Raw genomic sequence first — 25,968 nt, 5'->3', positions numbered from 1 at the left:
GTTCCTCGGCGTACACATCACAGACAAACTGAATTGGTCCACCCACACAGACAGCATCGTGAAGAAGGCGCAGCAGTGCCTCTTCAACCTCAGGAGGCTGAAGAAATTCGGCTTGTCACCAAAAGCACTCACAAACTTCTACAGATGCACAATCGAGAGCATCCTGGCGGGCTGTATCACTGCCTGTTACGACAACTGCTCCGCCCACAACCGTAAGGCTCTCCAGAGGGTAGTGAGGTCTGCACAACGCATCACCGGGGGCAAACTACCTGCCCTCCAGGACACCTACACCACCCGATGTTACAGGAAGGCCATAAAGATCATCAAGGACAACAACCACCCGAGCCACTGCCTGTTCACCCCGCTATCATCCAGAAGGCGAGGTCAGTACAGGTGCATCAAAGCTGGGACCGAGAGACTGAAAAACAGCTTCTATCTCAAGGCCATCAGACTGTTAAACAGCCACCACTAACAGTGAGTGGCTGCTGCCAACACACTGACTCAACTCCAGCCACTTTAATAATGGGAATTGATGGGAAATTATGTAAAATATATCACTAGCCACTTTAAACAATGCTACCTAATATAATGTTTACATACCCTACATGATTCATCTCATATGTATATGTATATACTGTACTCTATATCATCTACTGCATCTTTATGTAATACATGTATCACTAGCCACTTTAACTATGCCACTTTGTTTACATACTCATCTCATATGTATATACTGCACTCAATACCATCTACTGTATCTTGCCTATGCCGCTCTGTACCATCACTCATTCATATATCTTTATGTACATATTCTTTATCCCCTTACACTTGTGTCTATAAGGTAGTAGTTTTGGAATTGTTAGCTAGATTACTTGTTGGTTATTACTGCATTGTCGGAACTAGAAGCACAAGTATTTCGCTACACTCGCATTAACATCTGCTAACCATGTGTATGTGACAAATACAATTTGATTTGATTTGATTTGATTTGAAAAGCCAGTGAGCTCACTGAAATGCTACATAAGGAGTAAGTATCAGAATTGGTGATTCATAATCAAATCAAATGTTATTTATTTCATAAACTGGTCTTAAATACATTTAAAACTAAAAGCATTGTATTTGGTTCAAAATATTCTCTAAGATCTAAAGTTGTGCATAAAGGGTGTGACCATTGACTAAGTACTAGTTATTTAGGCTCTGGTCTTGTCCCCTCTTGATTACTGGTCAGGTGAAGCAAAGAAAGACGTAGTAAAGCTGCAGCTGGCTCAAAATAAAGCAGGACGCCTTGCCCTTAACTGCACATTCACAACTAACATCAACAACATGCATGATAGTATTTCATGGTTGAGTGTTGACGAGAGATTAACTGCATCTCCTAGTTTTTATGAGAAATATTACTGTGATGAAAATGCCATATTGTCAAATAATGGCGTAGCTGTGAAGACGTATTTGTTTTGTCCTCTCGTGTACTTTTGTATTTTTTCGTATTTTTTGTATATATATTTCAATTTATTTTCAATCTCTTCTCGATTTTTTATTCGATTATACCTTCCGGTAACCTGCCTCACCCAATGTGATACGGAATCGCTATTGTTTTCAATTTTAGAACACATTCAAGAACCTCCAGAAACTAACCAGCTAATTAGCTACAAGCTATTTAGTCATTGTTAGCCAATGCTAGCGACTTTTACCTTCTGCATAGATACCAGCCCTGTTTTTAGCCTGGATAATACTCACCTGTCTACCAATATCGCTTGCCTACCAATATCGGACTGTCTCTCCACAACAACGCCGGATTCCTGCCGTAATCCCTGGACCACTACTTCTGATCTTCACTGCTAGCTTGCAGATAGCTAGCTAGCTCACAGGTTGCAGCTAGCTAGCTCACAGCTAACTTTCACTAACCGTGGAACCCAGTACTGAAGCTATTCCCTGAGGCCCACCTCCCGTCCTACTCAGCTGTTCACCCGAACCCCACTCATACACGGCTAGAGCCCAAAACTCCACCGGATCCTTGCTGTAAACTCTGGACCTTGGCACCGGATCACCGCTGCAACCGATTGGAAATAGTGGCTAACGCCACTGCCACGAAGCTAGCACCAGTTAGCCGTGAGCCATGCACATCTCCCGGCTAGCAAACTAAATTCCACAATACCTCTTTCGCCATCTGGCTTGGATTCTTAGTGGGGCTTCCCTGTTCCATCTACTGCTGCCCCCTGGACACTATGATCACTTGGCTACATAGCTGATGCCTACTGGACTGTCCATTAATCACGGTACTCCATTCTGATTATTTATTGTTTATCTTTCGGCCCCAGCCGCGAACTCAGGATCTGTGTGTAGTTAATCAGACCCTCTCTGCCTAGTCACCACCTCTACGCAAACGACACCATTCTGTATACTTCTGGCCCTTCCTTGGACACTGTGCTATCTAACATCCAAACGAGCTTCAATGTTATACAACACTCCTTCCGTGGCCTCCAACTGCTCTTAAACGCTAGTAAAACCAAATGCATGCTTTTCAACCGTTCGCTGCCTGCACCCGCACGCCTGACTAGCATCACCACCCTGGATGGTTCCGACCTAGAATATGTGGACATCTATAAGTACCTAGGTGTCTGGCTAGACTGTAAACTCTCCTTCCAGACTCATATCAAACATCTCCAATCCCAAATCAAATCAAGAATCGGCTTTCTATTTCGCAAACAAAGCCTCCTTCACTCACGCCGCCAAACTTACCCTAGTAAAACTGACTATCCTACCGATCCTCGACTTCGGCGATGTCATCTACAAAATGGCTTTCAATACTCTACTCAGCAAACTGGATGCAGTTTATCACAGTGCCATCCGCTTTGTTACTAAAGCACCTTATACCACCCACCACTGCGACCTGTATGCTCTAGTTGGCTGGCCCTCGCTACATATTCGTCGCCAGACCCACTGGCTCCAGGTCATGCTAGGTAAAGCTCCGCCTTATCTCAGTTCACTGGTCACGATGGCAACACACACCCATAGCACGCGCTCCAGCAGGTGTATCTCACTGATCATCCCTAAAGCCAACACCTCATTTGGCCAACTTTCCTTCCAGTTCTCTGCTGCCTGTGACTGGAAAGAATTGCAAAAATCGTTGAAGTTGGAAACTTTTATCTCCCTCACCAACTTTAAACATCAGCTATCTGAGCAGCTAACCGATCGCTGCAGCTGTACATAGTCCATCGGTAAATAGCCCACCCAATTTACCTACCTCATCCCCATACTGTTTTTATTTCTTTACTTTTCTGCTCTTTTGCACACCAGTATCTACCTGCACATGACCATCTGATCATTTATCACTCCAGTGTTAATCTGCTAAATTGTAATTATTCGCCTATCTCCTCATGCCTTTTGCAAACAATGTATATAGACAAATGTTTTCCTTTTTTTCTACTGTGTTATTGACTTGTTTATTGTTTACTCCATGTGTAACTCTGTGTTGCTGTCTGTTCACACTGCTTTGCTTTATATTGGCCAGGTCGCAGTTGTAAATGAGAACTTGTTCTCAACTAGCCTACCTTGTTAAATAAAGGTGAAATAAAAAATAAACAAAATAAAAATTCAGCTCACACAGCCATACATACCCCACAAGACACCAGGGGTCACTAGGGGTCTCTTCACAGTCCCCAAGTCCAAAACGAATTCACGGCAACTCAGAGTATTTTACAGAGCCATGATCGAAAGGAACTCCATCTTAAAACCTGTCTACCCCTTCCTTTTTCGAACATTCTGTTAAAAATCGCGTAACTTTTCAGCGTCCTGCTACTCATGCCTGCTACTCATGCCAGGAATATAGTATATGCATATGATTAGTATGTGTGGATAGAAAACACTCTGAAGTTTCTAAGCAAGAAAAACTGCTCTCTGAAAGCTAAAAATTATTTCCATGCGTCACTTTCATGGGTTGTTAAAAGGGCACAAAATTAATTATGGATCTGCATGCAATTCCTACAGATTCTACACGATGTCGCCATTGTCGTCATTTTCCAGGGACTTTTGTCTTGGTAAATCCAACTAACTGGATTAAATTTCTTCCGGTCTCCACCAGGATGTTTTGAATGTACACATTGGCAGCCATTGATTTGAAGACGAGGAGCTATTGAATATACATCGCCCTGTAATCATTTTGATAGATTAGAAACGTTTACTTATACCTAAAGTTGGATTACAAAAGTATTTCAAAGTGTTTTGTGAAAGTTTATCGTCAACTTTTTTAATTTAAAAAAATGACGCAGCGTTTAAAAACAATGTTTTTTTCTGAATGACACAGCTTCCATAGAAAGCTATTTTGGGTATATATGGACCGATTTAAACAAAAAAAAGACCCAATAGTGATGTTTATGGGGCATATAGGAGTGCCAAGAAAGAAGCTCGTCAAAGGTAATGAATGTTTTATATTTTATTTCTGCGTTTTGTGTAGCGCCGGATAAGCTAAATCTTTGTTTACGTCGCATTCAGGCATTTTGAGGTGTTGCATGCTATCAGATAATAGCTTCTCATGCTTTCGCCGAAAAGCATTTTAAAAATCTGACTTGTTCGCTAGGTTCACAACGAGTGTAGCTTTATTTCAATACCCTGCATGTGCATTTTGATGAACGTTTGAGTTTTAACGAGTACATTTAGCATTTAGCGTAGCGCATTTGCATTTCCAGGTGTCTACTTGAGACATCTGCGTCTCAAGTAGGAGCACGAAGTTAAATTACTCAAGCAAACAGCAAATGACCTTTAAAAAACATATTAAACAACATCTCATGAAACGGCGGAACTGTGAGGGACACACAAGCACATACACACACATTATTTTTGTTGTTGTATTGTTTCTATAGCGTTGTTTCTTATCTATCAGTGTATCAGTGTTTTGTTACTTGTGATGTATGTGTTAATAGTGGATCCCGGGAAGAGTAGCTGCTGCTTCTGCAAAAGCTAATGGGGATACTAATAAACAACCAAAACAAACAAGTAAATAAACAAACAAACACCACCCCTCTGCTTACAAACACCAATGTTCATGGTGCACAGTGGGAGGAAATAGAGATTAGGGGTTGTGGCTTTAAGTACAAGGTTTGTAAGTCAGTACATAAATCATGTAGGAGGAACTATGATTATTCCACTAAGTATACCCGTGTGAGTGGCATTGTATTACTCACCTGAAGTATATTCTCGAAGACGGCTGCAACGCATTGGTAAGATCTTGACAATGCAGTTATTTAATGTTTGTCATCACACAATTCAAGTCATGTTGGATGTTCTACAGTTAAGAGATAAGATGGGAATGGCCAGAGATGTCTGAGACATACTCCACATTATCTGTGAGCATCTGCAATCACTGTAGAATGCACTGCATCTCCTCTCCGTAACCAAGCCCTGTCTTGTTGTTCCAAAAGTCCTGCTGAAAGAAGAACACTTATTAAGTGACAAGAGCAGCATGAGAGAGGCACACTAACCATGGCTTTAAAACACAGCCTTTGAAGAAGAGGGAGAAGAGTGATATTGTGAAGCCACCCTGCACACCTCCAGTGAATGCGCACTCACAAGGCAGAGCAGATTTCTTCACAACGGAGCTAAATAAATGTGGGCTGCCCGTACGTCTGGGATCTGGGAGATGAGTGTTAGAGAGACAAAAGGGGACGAGGAGAAAAAGCAGAGGAGTCTGACAGCCCAGAATAAATGACTCAACATCAAAACCCCTCACATCTCCCACCACATCCCCCCAGACTTGGAGGAACAGAACAAAAGCATTGTGCTACTCTGCGAGGCTGTTCATTAGGTGCTTGGATGTGTTTGCTGCATACTCTTTCGCTTCAAAGAAACCGACTCATTGCAACATCAGTGCCTTTCTGCGGGAGAAAAAAAAACTTTTCTGGCAGAAGGACAGTTAAGTTAAGTTTTGGGTTACAAGCAGGCTGGCCTTGTAAACTGTGAGAACTCAAAGCCACATAATAATCAAGTGCTGTATTGAGAGAGGGACAGTATTTAAATGGATTACTGGTGGATGTTAAATAGCTTACAGATGGGATGTCCAGCTATGTAAACCTAAATAACCAGATAAATGTGTCAATATCTAGGAGAACAGTAAGTTATTGAGAATTATCCAGAAGACAAATAATGCCTCCATCCATTTTATTAAAATGTCAAATGTAAAAAACAAAAACTTGAAGATGTCATTTCTGACATTGAAAGGAAGCAGCTCCAGCTATTGGCAATGAAGACTGCAGATATTGTGTGTCCTAGTGTGGGAGACAGTTAGTTACTCCAGGGGGTAAAATGTATTGTGTAGCCACGCTGGTGGAAAGAACCAATCACTTGGATGTGAATGACAACTTGATTTGTCCTTTGGAAAGAAAGAGTAATGACTGTCACAGCTTTCACCTTCAATTCCATCTTAATTAGTCAGAGGTGACCTATAGTCCAGGTACATGTCTGCTTTCCCAACAAAATATAACTGCTACATAACTGCTACACTGAGGCGGCAGGTAGCCTAGTGGTTAGAGCGTTGGGCAAGTAACCGAAAGGTTGCAAGATCAAATCCCTGAGCTGACAAGGTACAAATCTGTCATTCGGCCCATGTTCCTAGGCTGTCATTGAAAATAAGAGTTTGTTCATAACTGTCTTGCCGAGTTAAATAAAGGTCAAATGAAATAAGACAAAGTGTTAGAAGTGTTCCAAAGGGATGTTGGCCCATTTTAACTCCAATGCTTCCCACAGTTTTGTCAAATTGGCTTGAAACTCTGTGGTAGATTATGATTGTATTAATTAGCAATATATACACTGAGTATACCAAACATTAGGAATACCTTCCTAATATTGAGTTGTTGTTCGTTCTTTACATGTATTTAACCCACTTATTTTTGGCACTGAACAGTCTAAACTGTTCTTCCTAATCTATATGGAATTGTTTTAAGAAGGTCATACCAAGGATAATTTTGCCATTTGATTTTGAACATCAAGTATTTGATAAAACATGATATATATATATATACAGTGCCTTGCGAAAGTATTCGGCCCCTTGAACTTTGCGACCTTTTGCCACATTTCAGGCTTCAAACATAAAGATATAAAACTGTATTTTTTTGTGAAGAATCAACAACAAGTGGGACACAATCATGAAGCGGAACGACATTTATTGGATATTTCAAACTTTTTTAACAAATCAAAAACTGAAAAATTGGACGTGCAAAATTATTCAGCCCCCTTAAGTTAATACTTTGTAGCGCCACCTTTTTGCTGCGATTACAGCTGTAAGTTGCTTGGGGTATGTCTCTATCAGTTTTGCACATCGAGAGACTGACATTTTTTCCCATTCCTCCTTGCAAAACAGCTCGAGCTCAGTGAGGTTGGATGGAGAGCATTTGTGAACAGCAGTTTTCAGTTCTTTCCACAGATTCTTGATTGGATTCAGGTCTGGACTTTGACTTGGCCATTCTAACACCTGGATATGTTTATTTTTGAACCATTCCATTGTAGATTTTGCTTTATGTTTTGGATCATTGTCTTGTTGGAAGACAAATCTCCGTCCCAGTCTCAGGTCTTTTGCAGACTCCATCAGGTTTTCTTCCAGAATGGTCCTGTATTTGGCTCCATCCATCTTCCCATCAATTTTAACCATCTTCCCTGTCCCTGCTGAAGAAAAGCAGGCCCAAACCATGATGCTGCCACCACCATGTTTGACAGTGGGGATGATGTGTTCAGCTGTGTTGCTTTTACGCCAAACATAACGTTTTGGATTGTTGCCAAAAAGTTCAATTTTGGTTTCATCTGACCAGAGCATCTTCTTCCACATGTTTGGTGTGTCTCCCAGGTGGCTTGTGGCAAACTTTAAACGACACTTTTTATGGATATCTTTAAGAAATGGCTTTCTTCTTGCCACTCTTCCATAAAGGCCAGATTTGTGCAATATACGACTGATTGTTGTCTTATGGACAGAGTCTCCCACCTCAGCTGTAGATCTCTGCAGTTCATCCAGAGTGATCATGGGCCTCTTGGCTGCATCTCTGATCAGTCTTCTCCTTGTATGAGCTGAAAGTTTAGAGGGACGGCCAGGTCTTGGTAGATTTGCAGTGGTCTGATACTCCTTCCATTTCAATATTATCGCTTGCACAGTGCTCCTTGGGATGTTTAAAGCTTGGGAAATCTTTTTGTATCCAAATCCGGCTTTAAACTTCTTCGCAACAGTATCTCGGACCTGCCTGGTGTGTTTCTTGTTCTTCATGATGCTCTCTGCGCTTTTAACGGACCTCTGAGACTATCACAGTGCAAGTGCATTTATACGGAGACTTGATTACACACGGTGTGGATTGTATTTATCATCATTAGTCATTTAGGTCAACATTGGATCATTCAGAGATCCTCACTGAACTTCTGGAGAGAGTTTGCTGCACTGAAAGTAAAGGGGCTGAATAATTTTGCACGCCCAATTTTTCAGTTTTTGATTTGTTAAAAAAGTTTGAAATATCCAATAAATGTCGTTCCACTTCATGATTGTGTCCCACTTGTTGTTGATTCTTCACAAAAAAATACAGTTTTATATCTTTATGTTTGAAGCCTGAAATGTGGCAAAAGGTCGCAAAGTTCAAGGGAGCCGAATACTTTCGCAAGGCACTGTATATATAAGAAAGATCAGGAAACATTTGTTATTTTTGATATTTATTTAATTAACCCCTTATTTTTGTCACTGAACAGTTGCCATATATAGTTCCATACATTTTTTTGACTTGTACCGGGGGACCTTCCGACAAGTCTTGTGTGGTGTCTGGTGTCCTAGAGCAAAACAATATTAGTGTACGCTACAGACAGAAGTTGGCAGATTGGTTGTACCGACTTCAAACAAGTCCCAAGACGCTTCTGGGGGTCGTAGAACACCATCGTGTTTGTAAGAGTCTCATCTTTCCATAGAGGGGTCATAATAGTTTGTAGGGTAAACCGTTTGAACACTACAGACGATTTTGTCAGAAGACCGATTTTATTTCGGGATGTCTCATGGTCTGACAAACACCACTATAGCTCTGTCACCTTCCACCGCAAGTGTTACATAGGCGGATGCGGTGAACTGAGACAAAAAAAAAAAGATATCTCTAGCTTAAACTGACAGATTTTTATGGGGATTTTTTTTGCAAATTAGATTTCTGCGGGGGCACGGACATCAACCTAAGGGGTTTAACCTGTCTTCTCCCTTTCGTCTACATTTAACAAGTGACATCAATAAGGGAACATAGCTTTTACCTGGATTCCCCCGGTCAGTCTATGTCATGGATGGAAAGAGCAGGAGTTCTTAATGTTTTGTACACTCAGTGTATATTAGACATTATGTAAATAAAGCTGTTACATTGCCACTTATTTAATAAATACAGTTCATTTGATAGACCTAATTAAGGCTGCCATGTTTTACCCTCAATTATCCCATATTTGCTTAAATATTTATCTTGGCCCAGACAATTACCTTATTTCCTTTCAGCGAACAGAATTAATATGTCTAGAAAGTCCAGACTACAGACACTCACTTTAACAGCCACTCTATTCAGACATCGTTTCAGACAGAATCTTCTCCAGAAGTTGCACTCCATAATATTATGAAACCATACTTTTCACCTAATAATTAATTCCTTCCCAGAGATGGTGGATTTCAAAGGTTGACCATTTATTTTCTGAATAGTTATTTCTCATCTTGGAGTTGCCAAAAAAAAGACTACTGGAGGCATAATCCTGACTTGAGATACACACAACACAACTCAAACTTGCATACCCTATGGGCTCACAAGTATTGAAGTTACACCAAATTTGAAACGGAAATATATATCTAATCAGAGTGCTGCATGCCAGCTGTGGTCACTCCAGGACAGCATACACTCACTAGCAAGTTTATTAGGTACACCCATCCGACCCACCGGGTCGGACCCCCTTTGCCTCCGGAACAGCCTGAATTATTTGGGGCATTTTACAACGTTTCGGAAACGTTCCACATGGACCAACATCCATGCTGAAGCGATGGCATTACTCAGTTGCTGCAGATTGGACAACGGTACATTAATGCTGTGAACAGCCTGTTCCATCTCGATTTTATGTGCCCACTGGAGCCTCTTCTTCTTGTTTTTAGCTGAGGGTAATGAAACCCGGTGTGGTAGTCTGCTGCAATAGCCTATCTGTGACACGGATCAATGAGTTGTGCGCTCCAAGATGCCATTTTGCACACCATTGTTGTACTGCACCGTTAAGTGTCTGTTTGTGGCCCGCCTGTTAACTTGCACCATTCTTGCCATTCTCCTTCATCTCTCTCGTCAACAAGCTGTTTTTGCCCACAGGACTGCCGCTGCCTGGATGTTTTTTTGTTTGTCACACCATTCTCTGTAAACCCTAGACACTGTCGTGCGTGAAAAGTCCAGGAGGGGTTTCTGAGATACTGGATCCAGCAGACCTGGCACTGACGATCATACCACTCTCAAAGTCGTTTAGGTCACTTGCTTTGCCCATTCTAAAGTTGAATCTCACATTAACTGAATGCCTTGATGGCTGTCTGCCTGCTTCATATAGCAAGCCACAGTCATGTGAATCCATTTTCGTGAATGGGGTGGTGTACTTAATAAACTGGCCGGTGTGAAATTAAAAGTTATTTGCTTGACAAAATTCACATCAAGTAACATTTGGTTCGTTATGTTGTAATAAACAACATCTTGAAATTACATTTGGTGAATATAGTCAGTATATTAAATCTAAAGCCGTACCAGGTGCATGATCTTGATAAAATGCCATAAGGTATATCCTGTCTTTCTAACAGCAAGATTGGCAACAAATCCTACATCCTACCCATTTTGTTAACTGGTTAACGTGAGAAAAATAACTGCACAGGAAAGGGATTTTGCTGACATGGGGAATCCATTTAAGGAGCTCTTCTTCTCTCCAAAGGAGAACCAAAATAAGCACCATTCTGTGGATTTGATAGAGCCTTAAGCAGGATGCTTGCTGCATAACCTAGATGACTGGATATTTCTGTCAGGAACCATTTAGTTTCAGATCCATCTGAGACTTGTACCTCCATCAGTGTGGGTTTGCTTATACAATAATCATATATGAATCAATTTATCCTCCTGTCCACCATGGTAAGCTTCTCCGGAACATGAAATACAGACACCGCTGCATTCGGTTCTTTCTGTGATCCTCCAGCCTTCAAGCTATTGATGCATTGATTTAATTTGACACGCTTTCTTCACTGCCTCTTCCTTGTCTAATGGAAGACAGGATTACGATTTCACTGTTTGTCATTTACCTCACTGTAAATAAGTTAAATCCAATTTGTCACAGTGTTCTTACAGAGATGGTGTTCTCACTTTAACCAAAATAAAAGTCTAATGAAGGTGCGTTATACACCTGCGAACTGTTCCACCTTGACAGTCTGTTTATCCATTTTAATGGACACCCACAGTTAACTTCTCAGAGAACTTCTCTAACTTTACAGCTTCAAATCCCCTCGAGCAAACAGCTCAGGCATTGTAAATAAAGTAATCAAACTGAACCTTGTGCATTGGAAGGACACTTCAACTCTGTCAAAGCAGGTTTTCTATGGTGATGTTTTTAAATTCCGTGCTACTCCATTTAGTATATGTTACGTTAGGTGACATTACATTGGCCTACCAATGTAATAGCGGTTGTCAATAAAATATGAATTGTAGGAAAATTGTAATTTGTATAATATATTACGAATTTGAAATGTGTATGACATTTTATGAATTCCAGTTTGTTGTTGCTAAGATCAGCTAAATTTGATTTGATTTGATTAGGTGGATGATGCTAACGATAGCTAGGTTGCTAATATTAATCAAATCAAATCAAATGTATTTATATAGCACTTCTTACATCAGCTGTGATATATCAAAGTACAGAAACACAGCCTAACACCCCAAACAGAAAGCAATGCAGGTGTAGAAGCACGGTGGCTAGGAAAAACTCCTTAGAATGGAAGAAACCTAGAGAGGAACCAGGCTATGAGGGGTGGCCAGTCCTCTTCTGGCTGTGCTGGGTGGAGATTATAGCAGAACATGGCCAAGATGTTCAAATGTTCATAAATGACTAGCATGGTCAAATAATATTAATCACAGTGAACAGGTCAGGGTTCCATAGCGCAGGCAGAACAGTTGAAACTGGAGCAGCAGCACGGCCAGGTGGACTGGGGACAACAAGGAGTCATCATGCCAGGTAGTCCTGAGGCATGGTCCTAGGGCTCAGGTCCTCCGAGAGAGCGAAAGAAAGAGAAAGAGAGAATTAGCGAGAGCATACTTAAATTCACACAGTACACCGGATAAGACAGGAGAAATACTCCAGATATAACAGACTGGCCCTAGCCCCCCTACACATAAACTACTGCAGCATAAATACTGGAGGCGGAGACAGGAGGGGTCAGGAGACACTGTGGTCCCATCCGATGATACCCCCGGTCAGGGCCAAACAGGCAGGATATAACCCCACCCACTTTGCCAAAGCACATCCCTCACACCACAGGAGGGATATCTTCAACCACCAACTTACCATCCTGAGACAAGGCCGAGTATAGCCCACAAAGATCTCCGCCACGGCACAACCCAAGGGGGGCGCCAACCCAGACAGGAAGAACATGTCATTGACTCAACCCACTCAAGTGACGCACCCCTTCTAGGGACGGCATGGAAGAGCACTAGTAAGCCAGTGACTCAGCCCCTGTAATAGGGTTAGAGGCAGAGAATCCCAGTGGAGAGAGGGGAACCAGCCAGGCAGAGACAGCAAGGGTGGTTCGTTGCTCCAGTGCCTTTCAGTTCACCTTCACACTCCTGGACCAGACTACACTCAATCATAGGACCTACTGAAGTGATGAGTCTTCAATAAAGACTGAAAGGTTGAGAACGAGTCTGCGTCTCTCACATGGGTAGGCAGAACATTCCATAAAAAATGGAGCTCTATAGGAGAAAGCCCTGCCTCCAGCTGTTTGCTTAGAAATTCTAGGGACAATAAGGAGGCCTGCGTCTTGTGACCGTAGCGTACGTGTAGGTATGTACGACAGGACCAAATCGGAAAGATAGGTAGGAGCAAGCCCATGTAATGCTTTGTAGGTTAGCAGTAAAACCTTGAAATCAGCCCTTGCCTTAACAGGAAGCCAATGGAGGGAGGCTAACACTGGAGTAATATGATCAAATGTTTTGGTCCTAGTCAGGATTCTAGCAGCCGTATTTAGCACTAACTGAAGTTTATTTAGTGCTTTATCTGGGTAGCTGGAAAGTAGAGCATTGCAGTAGTCTAACCTAGAAGTAACAAAAGCATGGATACATTTTTCAGCGTAATTTTTGGACAGAAAATTTCCGATTTTGGCAATGTTATGTAGATAAGATAGGGGTTAGGGTTAGGAGTTAATGTTAAGTTTAGGGTTAGGGGAAGGTTTAGCTAACATGCTAAGTAGTTGCATGCTAGGCTAACATGCTAAGTAGTTGCTAAAAAAGTAGCTGCAAAGTTGCTTATTAGCTAAAATTCTGAAGTTGTCCGTGATGAGATTCAAACACGCAACGTTTGCGTTGCTAGATGTTTGCGTTATAAGCCCAATCATCCACCCAACAAACCACCATCCTTTTATTTTTGCCTTAAGTAACCTACAATCTTATCGGACGGGTTGTATAATCTAACCTAATATATAAAATGAAGTAACTCGGATTTAGTAACATATAATATGTTTTGTTTTGAGACCAGGCTGAATAGATATAGAAATGTTGAATGTCACTTCATTAAACTTCTTGTCTGGGAGGCAGTATTGAGTAGCTTGGATGAATAAGGTACCCAGAGTAAACTGCCTGCTACTCAGGCCCAGAAGCTAAAATATGCATATTATTAGTAGATTTGTTTCTAAAACTGTTTGAATGATGTCTGTGAGTATAACAGAACTCATATGGCAGGCAAAAACCTGAGAAAAAATCCAAATAGGAAGTGGGAAATCTGAGGTTTGTAGTTTTTCAACTCATTGCCTATCGAATATACAGTGTCTATGGGGTCATATTGCACTTCCTAAGGCTTCCACAAGATGTCAACAGTCTTTAGAACATTGTTTCAGGCTTCTACTATGAAGGAGGTGGGAATGAAAGCTCTTTTAATCAGGTGTCTGATATGAGCTGATCACGCGCGCTCCCGTGAGAGCGACCTGCGTTCCATTGCATTTCTGAAGACAAAGGAATTCTCCGGTTGGAACATTATTTAAGATTTATGTTAAAAACATCCTAAATATTTATTCTATACATCGTTTGACATGTTTCTACGGACTGTAACGGAACTTTTAGACTTTTTGTCTGGACCTAGTGATCGCGCGTCATGAATTTGGATTGGTGAACTAAATGCGCAAACAACAAGGAGGTATTTGGACATAAACGATAAACTTTATCGAACAAAACAAACATTTATTGTGGAACTGGGATTCCTGGGAGTGCATTCTGATCATTGAAGGTAAGTGAATACCACCCCCACAACATGATGTTGCCACCCCCGTACTTCAAGGTTGGGATGGTGTTCTTCGGCTTGCAAGCCTCCCCTTTTTCCTCCGAACATAACAATCGTCATTATAGCCATTGTGGCCATTTTTGTTTCATCAGACCAGAGGACATTTCTCCAAAAAGTACGATCTTTGTTCCCATGTGCAATTGCAAACCGTAGTCTGGCTTTTGTATGGCGGTTTTGGAGCAGTGGCTTCTTCCTTGTTGAGCGGCCTTTCAGGTTATGTCGATATAGGACTCGTTTTACTGTGGATATAGATACCTTTGTACCCGTTTCCTCTAGCATCTTCACAAGGTCCTTTGCTGTTGTTCTGGGATTGATTTGCCCTTTTCGCACCAAAGTACGTTCATCTCTAGGAGACAGAACGCCCCTCCTTCCTGAGCGCGATGGCGGGTTCATGGTCCCATGGTGTTTATACTTGCATACTATTGTTTGTAAAGATGAACGTGGTACCTTCAGGCATTTGGAAATTGCTCCCAAGGATGAACCAGACTTGTGGAGGTCTACAAATCCATAATTTTATGGAATTTACCGAGCTGTTTAAAGGCACAGTCAACTTAGTGTTTGTATATTTCTGACCCACTGGAATTGTGATACACTGGATGACAAGTGAAATAATCTGTCTCTAAACAATTGTTGAAAAAATGACTTGTGTCATGCACAAAGTAGATGTCCTAACCAACTTGCAAAAACTACAGTTTGTTAATTAACAAGTAATTTGTGGAGTCGTTGAAAATTGAGTTTTAATGACTCCAACCTAAGTGTATGTAAACTTACGACTTCAACTGTAGATACACATAAGCATTCATACATATACACACTTCTTTTGGAATATACGTTTATTAATCCCCGCAACCCCTACCACCCTTCTCCCATTTGGAGTAATCTAATAAACAATAACACTTAGGCTTCTACCTTCAGTTTATACATATTATACACATTTTACAGACAAAATCTATTTTACAATAGTTATATTTAGTTTGTTTTTAGTCCTTCCTCTATTTCTGATGTTCATCCAGTTTGATTTATATTTGTAACTGTGCTATATCACAAAATGTCTGAACCTATATACATTTTCCAGAACCTGTATGTTTTACATTGGTTGTCTTCAATCTTCTGCAGAGCTGGGAAGATTGTATTCCCCATATATATATATATATATATATATATACATTCTATTGGTTGCAAGAATTTTGTGTAATAATAGTTTTGAATCCAGCATCGTTTTGCATGTCAATTCATAAATCATGTACCATGGAATCGGTACATCTAAAATCTCTTCCCAACTATTTTGCAACTGATATGGCACAGCTGTCAATTTTTTGGTCCTTAAATGAAATTGAATGAAAATTATATATTTTTATTTATCACAATTTTCTTTGACCATTTTTGGTCTTTAATGCAGGGCCTACAGATTATTTGTTCTGTCTCCTCAGGTGGATTAAACTGAAATTGCAACTAACTTTCTAAGGCTTGTTTAAAAAATAACAATATTTTTGTAGAGTCTGTAACGGCTCTAGTCGGTGGAAGGAAGAGTGGACCAAAGCGCAGCGTGGAAAGTAACACCCCACAAAACTCAAATGGAAAATCACAACTTATATATGATCCCCAATCAGAGACAGCGACAGACAGGCAAAACAACAAAGAACTCTAACTCTTCGTATAGTCGCCGTTCCGCTCTCACACCTCCATCTGCTCCCTTGGACGGCGATACGGCCCGTGTCCAGGGTCCTTCCCCCTCCAGGATTTCCTCCCATGTCCAGTCCTCCCGGCCACGCTGCTTGGTCCTTCTTTGGTGGGGTGTTCTGTAACGGCTCTCGTCGGTGGAAGGAAGAGTGGACCAAAGCGCAGCGTGGAAAGTGTTCATGATATTTATTTTCAAGAAACACTCAAACAAAAATAACAACTCCAAAAAAACGAGGGCGAACAGTTCCGTCAGGCACAGAAACTAAACAGAAAATAACACCCCACAAAACCCAACCGGAAAATCACAACTTATATATGATCCCCAATCAGAGACAACGATAGACAGCTGCCTCTGATTGGGAACCACACTCAGCAAAACAACAAAGAAATAAAACATAGGTTTCCCCACCCGAGTCACACCCTAACCTAACCAAACATAAAGAATAAATACGGATCTCTAAGGTCAGGGCGTGACAGAGTCATTCGTTTTCAAATAACCGAAAGTGATCAGTTGTAATCTAAATAAAGGGAAAAAGGCCATTCTTGAACATGGGGTGAGACATTCTTACTCATTTACTAAAGAACCATTTCTGGTTTAAGTATAACTTTTGTATGACTGATGCCTTTAGTGAGAGGTCTAATTCTTTAATATTATAGGGAGACTCTGGTTCTGACCTCCATTGGTTCTGGGAACAGGCACAGGACTCACCAGGCTGGGGAGACATACAGGCGGCCTCTTCCTTGGCCGAGGCACCGGATACACAGGGCCGTGGAGGCGCACTGGCAGTCTCCAACCCCTTAGCTCGGCCGAGATACAGTGCGTATCACCCCATAGCACGGGGCCTGATCAGTCACATGCTCGACCAGGTAAGCACGGGGAGTGGGCTCAGGTCTCCAACTTGACTCTGCCCCATTCCCGTGCGCAAATTTTTTTTTGGGGGGGGGCTGCCTCTCGGGCTTCCTCGCCAGCCGTGTTCCCTCGTAACGCTGGTTCCCTTCTCCTGCTGCCTCCGCTCTCCTGGCTGCCTCCACCTGTTCACAACAATTGAACCGCTCTCCTTGAAGATCTTGATGATCCGATAAATGGTTGATTTAGGTGCAATCTTACTGGCAGCAATATCCTTGCCTGTGAAGCCCTTTTTGTGCAAAGCAATGATCATGGCGCATGTTTCCTTGCAGTTAACAATAGTTCATAGAGGAAGAACAATGATTCCAAGCACCACCCTCCTTTTGAAGCTTCCAGTCTGTTATTCGAACTCAATCAGCATGACAGAGTGATCTCCAGCCGTCCTTGTCAACACTCACACCTGTGTTAATGAGAGAATCACTAACATGATGTCAGCTGGTCCTTTTGTGGCAGGGCTGAAATGCAGTGGAAATGTTTTTTGGGATTCAGTTAATTTGCATGGCAAAGAGGGACTTTGCAATTAATTGCAATTCATTTGATCACTCGTCATAACATTCTGTAGTATTTGCATATTGCCATCATACAAACTGAGGCAGCAAACTTTGTGAAAATTTGTGTCATTCTCAAAACTTTGGGCCACGACTGTACATATAAGATGAGTAATGTAGGGTATGTAAACATTATATAAAGTGGCATTATTGAAAGTGACTAGTGATACATCTGGTATGAGATTTGAGTCAGTATGTTGGCAGCAGCCACCCAATGTTAATGATGGCTGCTTAACAGTTTGATGGCCTTGAGATAGAAGCTGTTTTTCAGTCTCTCGGTCCCTGGTTTGATGCACCTGTACTGACCTCACCTTCTGGATGATAGCGGGGTGAACAGGCAGTGGCTCAGGTGGCTGTTGTCCTTGAGGATATTTTTTTCCTTCCTGTGACACCGGGTGGTGTAGGTGTCCTGGAGAGCAGGTAGTTTGCCCCCGGTGATTAGTTGTGCAGACCTCATTACCCTCTGGAGAGCCTTACGGTTGTGGGCGGAGCTGTTGCCATACCAGGCGGTGATACAGCCTGACAGGATGCTCTCGATTGTGCATCTGTAAAAGTTTAGGAGCGCTGTTGCGCCTTCTTCACCACGCTGTCTGTGTGGGTGGACCATTTCAGTTTGTCCATGATGTTTACGCCGAGGAACTTAAAACTTTCCACCTTCACTACTGTCCCGTCGATGTGGATGGGGGGCTGCTCCCTCTGCTGTTTCCTGAAGTCCACGATCATCTCCTTTGTTTTGTTGACGTTGAGTGTGAGGTTATTTTCCTGACATTACCCTCTCAGGGCCCTCATCTCCTCCCTGTAGGCCGTCTCGTCGTTGTTGGTAATCAAGCCTACCACTGTTGTGTCGTCTGCAAACTTGATGATTGAGTTGGAGGTGGTAATGGCCACGCAGTCGTGGGTGAACAGGGAGTACAGGAGAGGGCTGAGAACGCACCCTTGTGGGGCCCCAGTGTTGAGGATCAGCGGGGTGGAGATGTTGTTTCCTACCCTCACCACTTGGGGGCGGCCCTTCAGAAAGTCCAGGACCCAGTTGCACAGGTCTGGGTTCAGACCCAGGGCCTCAAGCTTAATAATGAGCTTGGAGGGTACTATGGTGTTGAATGCTGAGCTGTAGTCAATGAATAGCATTCTTAGATGGATATTCCTCTTGTCCAGATGGGATAGGGCAACGTGCAGTGTGATGGCGATTGCATCGTCTGTGGACCTATTTGGGCGGTAAGCAAACTGAAGTGGGTCTAGGATGTCAGGTAGAGTGGAGGTGATATGATCATTGACTAGTCTCTCAAAGCACTTCACGGTGACGGAAGTGAGTGCTATGGGGCGATAGTCGTTTAGCTCAGTTACCTTAGCTTGGGAACAGGAACAATGGTGGCCCTCTTGAAGCATATGGGAACAGCAGACTGCGATATGGATTGATTGAATAGGTCCGTAAACACACCAGCCAGCTGGTCTGCGCATGCTCTGAGTATGCGGCTAGGGATGCCGTCTGGGCTGGCAGCCTTGCGATGGTTAACACGTTTAAATGTTTTACTCACGTTGGGCGCGGTGAAGGAGAGCCCGCAGGTTTTGGTAGCGGGCAATGTCAATGGCACTGTATTGTCCTCAAAGTGAGCAAAGATCTTGTTTAATTTGTCTAGGAGCAAGATGTCGGTGTCAGCTACGGGGCTGGTTTTCTTTTTGTAATCCGTGATTGACTGTAGTCCCTGCCACATACGTCTTGTGTCTGAGCCGTTGAGTCACTGACGCTAAGCTTGTTTGATTGCCTTGTGGAGGGAATAGTTTCACTGTTTGTATTCGGTCAAGTTTCCGGTCGCCTTACCATTATTAAAAGCCCTGTCTCATTCTCCCTGTGATCCTTAGCTGACATTGCTCAGTATGTGAATGCCAGGGTGACTTTGGAAACCACTAAATTAAAGTGTAAAGTGTTTTTCTGCTTCTGTATCCTTTCGGTAGAAGAGGCTCACCATCTACCGTTCTGTTGCTTCCGGCACTGAGCTGTCCTGGGTTTTTGATATGAAGTTCAACGCTGTTTTTCTGAAAGGGAGTAAACACGCAACTCAAGTTGTTTTTGCATTATGATAACTGAAGCATGGCCACACCATGGCATGCTACTCTCATGGAATATATTAAGCTTGGTCCGTATATTATTTTACCTCTGGTTCTGAAAAACAAAATAGTTGTTATGAGCAAAACCTACTAGTAACAGTCTGTTACTGTATTTCAGAACATTTCCAAACATCTTGTCAAATAATTTCACCCCAGTGTCTTATCAGATTATCAGTTGGCATTTTAAGCAGTTGTATTTCTTCTCCAAATAAGGCAGGACTCAGATGGACACTGAACAGAACATGATCTGTCCCCGTTGAACCCCTCTTGCTCTTGATTAGTTGCAAAAGGACACTGTTGCATTGGCAGACACATTACATGAAGCCAAATATGTCAGATATGTGATTAATTTGGATAGACCTACATATCTCCCAATGACATCAAGGCATGATTTCACGGGCTTATCTGAAGTCACAACTTGGGCCCAATCTATCTTATACTTTATGTGCAGTCCCCTTGCAATACTTACTCACTAAGTATGTGTGCTATTTATGTCAGGGCTATGTTGATGGCCCAAAGCATCTCTGACAGCTTTAGATACTTCTCAATTTGCTTTTCATCAAATTCTTCATTGAGGATGTTGTTGTTTAGACTTGAGATCTGGAGCATCTATTAGGTTATATTCTTGACAACACGTCAGTTGGATTACATAGAGGCATTGATGTGTCTGGTTCTTCCATTGTAGCAATAAAAGGTTGCTACAAAAACAAGAACCTGAGAACCCGAAAGAAGCAGACAGACATATTTAAACTGTTTTATTGAATAGAGGGACAGCATTTTTTTTAGATGAAAGATCAAGTAGGTTTATTCCATTAATAAAAAATGGATTTGAGATGAGCTTGGTTACCTTTGTTGTCACTCCATACTGCCAAGCCCTTATGGGTCCCAATCATTCCATTATGAATAGAGCAATTAGCTCTGATGAAGCCTCTGCCAATTCATCACAAGAGCGTGTTTGATTTATCAACCCTTCTCGAGACTGAGCCTGATGGCACTCATATTTATACCCCTTCTGTCTGTCTGTCTGTCTGTCTTCAGCAACACTTAGCCAGCAGCACTTGGTCAAAACTGACAGAGACTGAGGGCACTTTTTCCTTGTCAGTTGAACATGTGGCAAGGGTTGAGGACACTACTACTTTCGTAAACACTTTACTAGACACTGAGAGTCATAACATGTTATGACATGGTCATAACCATGTCGTAACATCTGACATAACCTGTTATAATATGGTCATAACACTGTCATAACACATATATGTATATTTAATTGGAATAAATGTGTAGGTGTCATGACCAGCCATAAAATAACACACTTTATGACACTGTCAAGAAGCATTATGACCATCATAATCATATAAGCCAGATAGGCCTATCACATACAGGCCCTTGTATCTGTCATCAGTCAAAAAGAGGGTGTCTTGACCTGCTCCTGAAAACCTCTCCTGCATTCATCCCAGTCATCAGCAACAGAGCATTGGGGTAGGTGCATGTATCACACCAATTTGTGTGCAATTACAATGACAATTTAATATGGTCAAGTTACATTGTTTTATATATAACATAAATACAGTTGAAGTCAGAAGTTTACATACACCTTAGACAAATACATTTAAACTCAGTTTTTTTTAATCACCTTTATTTAACCAGGTAAGCAAGTTGAGAACAAGTTCTCATTTACAATTGCGACCTGGCCAAGATAAAGCAAAGCAGTTCGACACATACAACGACACAGAGTTACACATGGAGTAAAACAAACATGCAGTATAAACAAGTCTATATACGATGTGAGCAAATGAGGTGAGACAAGGGAGGTAAAGGCAAAAAAAAGGCCATGGTGGCAAAGTAAATACAATTTAGCAAGTGGAACACTGGAATGGTAGATTTGCAGTGGAAGAATGTGCAAAGTAGAAATAAAAATAGTGGGGTGCAAAGGAGCAAAATAAATAAATAAAATAAATACAGTAGGGAAAGAGGTAGTTGTTTGGGCTAAATTATAGGTGGGCTATGTACAGGTGCAGTAATCTGTGAGCTGCTCTGACAGCTGGTGCTTAAAGCTAGTGAGGGAGATAAGTGTTTCCAGTTTCAGAGATTTTTGTAGTTCGTTCCAGTCATTGGCAGCAGAGAACTGGAAGGAGAGGTGGCCAAAGAAAGAATTGGTTTTGGGGGTGACTAGAGAGATAAACCTGCTGGAGCACGTGCTACAGGTGGGAGATGCTATCGTGACCAGCGAGCTGAGATAAGGGGGGACTTTACCTAGCAGGGTCTTGTAGATGACATGGAACCAGTGGGTTTGGCGACGAGTATGAAGCAAGGGCCAGCCAACGAGAGTGTACAGGTCGCAATGGTGGGTAGTATATGGGGCTTTGGTGACAAAACGGATTGCACTGTGATAGACTGCATCCAATTTGTTGAGTAGGGTATTGGAGGCTATTTTGTAAATGACATCGCCGAAGTCGAGGATTGGTAGGGTGGTCAGTTTTACAAAGGTACATTTGGCAGCATGAGTGAAGGATGCTTTGTTGCGAAATAGAAAGCCAATTCTAGATTTAACTTTAGATTGGAGATGTTTGATGTGGGTCTGGAAGGAGAGTTTACAGTCTAACCAGACACCTAGGTATTTGTAGTTCTCCACGTATTCTAAGTCAGAGCCGTCCAGAGTAGTGATGTTGGACAGGCGGGCAGGTGCAGGCAGTGATCGGTTGAAGAGCATGCATTTAGTTTTACTTGTATTTAAGAGCAATTGGAGGCCACGGAAGGAGAGTTGTATGGCATTGAAGCTTGCCTGGAGGGTTGTTAACACAGTGTCCAAAGAAGGGCCAGAAGTATGCAGAATGGTGTCGTCTGCGTAGAGGTGGATCAGAGACTCACCAGCAGCAAGAGCGACATCATTGATGTATACAGAGAAGAGAGTCGGTCCAAGAATTTAACCCTGTGGCACCCGCATAGAGACTGTACAACAGACCCTCCGATTTGACACACTGAACTCTATCAGAGAAGTAGTTGGTGAACCAGGCGAGGCAATCATTTGAGAAACCAAGGCTGTCAAGTCTGCCGATGAGGATGTGGTGATTGACAGAGTCGAAAGCCTTGGCCAGATCAATGAATACGGCTGCACAGTAATGTTTCTTATTGATGGCGGTTAAGATATCGTTTAGGACCTTGAGCGTGGCTGAGGTGCACCCATGACCAGCTCTGAAACCAGATTGCATAGCAGAGAAGGTAAGGTGAGATTCGAAATGGTCGGTAATCTGTTTGTTGACTTGGCTTTCGAAGACCTTAGAAAGGCAGGATAGGATAGATATAGGTCTGTAGCAGTTTGGGTCAAGAGTGTCCCCCCCCCTTTGAAGAGGGGGATGACCGCAGCTGCTTTCCAATCTTTGGGAATCTCAGACGACACGAAAGAGAGGTTGAACAGGCTAGTAATAGGGGTGGCAACAATTTCGGCAGATAATTTTAGAAAGAAAGGGTCCAGATTGTCTAGCCCGGCTGATTTGTAGGGGTCCAGATTTTGCAGCTCTTTCAGAACATCAGCTCACTGGATTTTGGAGAAGGAGACATGGGGAAGGCTTGGGCGAGTTGCTGTGGCGGGTGCAGTGCTGTTGACGGGGTAGGAGTAGCCAGGTGGAAAGCATGGCCAGCCGTAGAAAAATGCTTATTGAAATTCTCAATTATGGTGGATTTATCAGTGGTGACAGTGTTTCCTATCTTCAGTGCAGTGGGCAGCTGGGAGGAGGTGTTCTTATTCTCCATGGACTTTACAGTGTCCCAGAACTTTTTTGAGTTAGTGTTGCAGGAAGCAAATTTCTGCTTGAAAAAGCTAGCTTTCGCTTTTCTAACTGCCTGTGTATAATGGTTTCTAGCTTCCCTGAACAGCTGTATATCACGGGGGCTGTTCGATGCTAATGCAGAACGCCATATGATGTTTTTGTGTTGGTTAAGGGCAGTCAGGTCTGGGGAGAACCAAGGGCTATATCTGTTCCTGGTTCTAAATTTCTTGAATGGGGCATGCTTATTTAAATGGTTAGGAAGGCATTTAAAAAAATACCCAGGCATCCTCTACTGACGGGATGAGATCAATATCCTTCCAGGATACATCGGCCAGGTCGATTAGAAAGGCCTGCTCGCAGAAGTGTTTCAGGGAGCGTTTTACAGTGATGAGTGGAGGTCGTTTGACCGCTGACCCATTACGGATGCAGGCAATGAGGCAGTGATCGCTGAGATCTTGGTTGAAGACAGCAGAGGTGTATTTAGAGGGCAAGTTGGTTAGGATGATATCTATGAGGGTGCCCGTGTTTAAGGCTTTGGGGAGGTACCTGGTAGGTTCATTGATAATTTGTGTGAGATTGAGGGCATCAAGCTTAGATTGTAGGATGGCTGGGGTGTTAAGCATGTTCCAGTTTAGGTCGCCTAGCAGCACGAGCTCTGAAGATAGATGGGGGGCAATCAGTTCACATATGGTGTCCTGAGCACAGCTGAGGGCAGAGGGTGGTCTATAGCAGGCGGCAACGGTGAGAGAGTTGTTTTTAGAGAGGTGGATTTTTAAAAGTAGAAGTTCAAATTGTTTGGGTACAGACCTGGATAGTAGGACAGAACTCTGCAGGCTATCTTTGCAGTAGATTGCAACACTGCCCCCTTTGTCAGTTCTATCTTGTCTGAAAATGTTGTAGTTTGGGATAAAAATGTCTGAATTATTTATTTCAGCTTTTATTTCTTTCATCACATTCCCAGTGGGTCAGAAGTTTACATACACTCAATTAGTATTTGGTAGAATTGGCTTTAAAATGCTTAACTTGGGTCAAATGTTTCCGGTAGCCTTCCACAAGCATTCCACAATACATTTTGGCCCATTCCTCCTGACAGAGCTGGTGTAACTGAGTCAGGTTTGTAGGCCTCCTTGCTCGCACACACTTTTTCAGTTCTGCCCACAAATGTTCAATAGGATTGAGGTCAGGGCTTTGTGAAAGCCACTCCAATACTTTGCCTTTGTTAAGCCATTTTGCCACAACTTTGGAAGTATGCTTAGGGTCATTGTCCATTTGGAAGACCCATTTATGACCAAACTTCCTAAGATGTTGCTTCAATATATCCACATCCTTTTCCTACCTCATGAAGCCATCTATTTTGTGAAGTGCACCAGTCCCTCCTGCAGCAAAGCACCCCCACAACATGATGCTGCCACCCCCGTGCTTCATGTTTGGGATGGTGTTCTTTGGCTTGCAAGCCTCCTCCTTTTTCCTTCAAACAAAACGATGGCCATTATGGCCAAACAGTTCTATTTTTGTTTCATCAGACCAGAGGACATTTCTCCAAAAAGTACGACCTTTGTCCCCATGTGCAGTTGCAAACCGTAGTCTGGCTTTTTTATGGCAGTTTTGGTGCAGTTGCTTCTTTCTTGTTGAGGACTTGTTTTACTGTGGATATAGATAATTTTGTACCTGTTTCCTCCAGCAGCTTCACAGGGTCCTTTGCTGTTGTTCTGGGATTGATTTGCACTTTTCACACCAAAGTACGTTCATCTCTAGGAGACAGAACACGTCTCCTTCCTGAGCGGTATGACGGCTGCATGGTCCCATGGTGTTTATACTTGCATACTATTGTTTGTACAGATTAACTTGGTACCTTCAGCCATTTGGAAATTGCTCCCAAGGATGAACCAGTCTTGTGGTCTACAATTTTTTTTCTGAGGTCTTGGGGGATTTCTTTCGATTTTCCCATTATGTCATGCAAAGAGGCACTGAGTTTGATGGTAGGCCTTAAAAGACATCCACCGGTACACCTCCAATTGACTCAAATGATGAGTCAGAAGCTTCTAAAGCCATGACATAATTTTCTGGAATTTTCCAACCTGTTTAAAGGCATAGTCAACTTAGTGTATGTAAACTTCTGACCCACTGGAATTGTGATACAGTGAATTTATAACTGAAATAATCTTTCTGTAAACAATTGTTGGAAAAATGATTTGTGTCATGCACACAGTAGATGTCCTAACCGTCTTGCCAAAACTATAGTTTGTTTGTCACGTTCTGACCTTAATTTCCGTTGTATTGTATTTATTTAGTATGGTCAGGGCGTGAGTTGGGTGGGCAGTCTATGTTTGTTTTTCTATGTTTTGGGGCATTTCTATGTTTTCGGCCTAGTATGGTTCTCAATCAGAGGCAGGTGTCATTAGTTGTCTCTGATTGAGAATCATACTTAGGT

The sequence above is a fragment of the Oncorhynchus clarkii genome, chromosome 10 (genome assembly GCF_045791955.1).
Source record: "Oncorhynchus clarkii lewisi isolate Uvic-CL-2024 chromosome 10, UVic_Ocla_1.0, whole genome shotgun sequence".
Lineage (NCBI taxonomy): Eukaryota > Metazoa > Chordata > Actinopteri > Salmoniformes > Salmonidae > Oncorhynchus > Oncorhynchus clarkii.
This window is presented reverse-complemented; position numbering follows the sequence as displayed.